The sequence below is a fragment of the Mustela nigripes genome, chromosome 1, assembly GCF_022355385.1.
Source record: "Mustela nigripes isolate SB6536 chromosome 1, MUSNIG.SB6536, whole genome shotgun sequence".
Classification (NCBI taxonomy): domain Eukaryota; kingdom Metazoa; phylum Chordata; class Mammalia; order Carnivora; family Mustelidae; genus Mustela; species Mustela nigripes.
Window position 1 is genome coordinate 27,694,508 of NC_081557.1, and position 2,757 is coordinate 27,697,264.

The window sequence follows — 2,757 nt, forward strand, 5'->3', positions numbered from 1 at the left end:
GGAAACTTTTTATAAATAAAATGCAATGGTATTAACACATGTCATTCCTCAGATGTCATAGGCTTTCTTTTGTTTTTTCCCAGGAATAATTTTTTATTGTGTTATGTTAGTCACCATATAGTACATCATTAGTTTTGATGTAGAGTTCCATGATCCATTGTTTGCATATAACACCCAGTACTCCATGCAATCCATGCCCTCCTTAATACCCATCACCAGGCTCACCCATCTTCCCCCACAAATCCTGTTTTTGTCCCCAAGTCCATAGTCTCTCATGGTTCATCTCCCACTCCGATTTCTCCCCTTTCATTTTTCCCTTCTCCTAATGTCCTGCATACTATTCCTTATGCTCCACAAATAAGTGAAACCATATGATAATTGACTTTCTCTGACTTACTTCACTCAGCATAATCTCCATTCCCATCCAAGCTGATGCAAAAGTTGGGTATTCATCCTTTATGATGGCTGAAAAGCCACAGCAGACTCCTTAAAAAATCCACTGCAATGTATTTCCCCAGGATACTGCTGTATCTCTCTCTCTTTTTTTTAAACAGTTTTGTGTGCCTTTATTTAAAAATAAAATCATATTACTTATTGGTTTTACAACTTCTTTTCCTTTAACATTTCTTGATGCTCAGTACATATCGATTTTTTTTTATAAACATATATTTTTATCCCCAGGGGTACAGGTCTGTGAATCACCAGGTTTACACACTTCACAGCACTCACCAAAGCACATACCCTCCCCATTGTCCATAATCCCACCTCCGTCTCCCAATCCCCCCTCCCCCCAGCAAACCTCAGTTTGTTTTGTGAGATTAAGAGTCACTTATGGTTTGTCTCCCTCCCAATTCCATCTTGTTTCATTGATTCTTCTACTACCCACTTAAGCCCCCATGTTGCATCACCACTTCCTCATATTAGGGAGATCATATGATAGTTGTCTTTCTCTGCTTGACTTATTTTGCTAAGCATGATACGCTCTAGTTCCATCCATGTTGTTGCAAATGGCAAGATTTCATTTCTTTTGATGGCTGCATAGTATTCCATTGTGTATATATACCACATCTTCTTGATCCATTCATCTGTTGATGGACATCTAGGTTCTTTCCATAGTTTGGAAAGAACCAAAGAGGTACTTCTGTATCTCTTAAGGGCAGACTAAATGCCCATATTATGGTGGTTCATATCTCTGCCCCTTTCACTAGAATAGCAGCCTCCTATTTTTAAGAAATACATTTCTGTTGTTTTCTTTTATTGTTTTTTTTTAAGTTTTTATGAATGTCTTTAGTTAAAAGGACAAATTAGGTATTCAACAAATATTTGCTGAATGAATTAAATACACAATGGAAGGGTTATAATCTTAGTCTGAGGATCTTATACCTAAAATGCCTCAGATGTGGTAGGGTGTTTTTGGATGAAGCTGAACATCTCTTTCCCAGATACTGGCTGCCAGAAACTCATAGTGGTAGACAATGAATGAAAACTTTGTGCCTTTTATGAGAAGTGTATGATCACACAAGTTGCTGCTGATATTCTGGGTGAAGAATGGAAGGGTTATATGGTCCAGATCAGTGATGACTATGACAAACAAGTCCTCCCCATGAAGCAAGGTGTCTTGAGTCTACCTGCTGTTGGGTCTACCTGCTGTTGAGTAAGGGGCACTCCTGATACAGACCAAGGAGGACTGGAGAAAGAAAGCACAAATCTGTTTAGGGTTGCCTTATGGATGCCAATCTCATTGTTCTCAACTTGGTCATTGTGGGGAAAGAAAAGGGGGGCAAGGATAATCCTGGACTCACTGATGCTACTGTGCCTTATTGCCTAGGGACCAAAAGAGCTAGCAGAATCCACAAACGTTTCCATCTCTCTAAAGATGATGTCCGCAAGTATGTTGTGAGAATGACACTAAACAAAGAAGAAATCTAGAATCAAAGTGCCCAAGATTCAGTGGCTTATTTCTCCATGTGTCCTCCAAGACAAATGTCAGCATACTGCTCTAAAGAAACAGTGTACTAAGAAAAATAGCTGAGAAAATGCAGAATATGCTAAACTTACGTCCAGGAGAATGAAAGCGGTGAAAAAATAAATGCCACAAACTGATTGCCAGGAGATGGAAGCTGTCCTCTATGAGAGTTTCTACCTCTGTATGAGGGCAATCAAAAATGAAATTTCCTAAAAGTAACAAATAAATATGATCAGACATCAATGAAATGCCAAATACAGTCACACATATTGACACCACTGGCTATTCAGTATGGAACGTACTCCATTGTTTCCTCAATCCAGATGCATTCTAAATATTACCACTTAACAGAGACACTAGAACATTTTTCTCTAAATCTAACATTGTAGAGATAAAAATATTAACCAACATGTTTTACATGTGTCCATACACTGAATATATTTTAAACCTCTTCTTGACATTTAGATCTCTATTATAAAGATGAGTTAATATACAAGACACAAGTGATGTTATATTTGCTCCTCTTTTAAGTGGCTTCAGATGTATATAATGCATATAAGCAATTATAAAGAGATATTTACCTGTATGTAAAATTTTGGCATTATAGAATATTTAAAATTTTATATTCAGGAATAGCCATTTTTGCAATGAATTATTAAAATTATATTACTATCTAGATGAATCTTCTCAGTGAATACCAATGAATAAAGAGTTCCCAGAATCTCATTACACTTAATTTATGTATGAAGTTCCCCATGACCCAGTTCTAACGTCCTCTCAGAGCTCAACAT

At 37.1% G+C, this 2,757-nt stretch overlaps 1 pseudogene; it reads left to right on the forward strand.

Moving 5' to 3' along the window:
• Positions 1-1,417: 1,417 nt before the first annotated feature.
• Positions 1,418-2,153, forward strand: LOC132011623 (small ribosomal subunit protein eS6-like; annotated as a pseudogene).
• Positions 2,154-2,757: the final 604 nt, after the last annotated feature.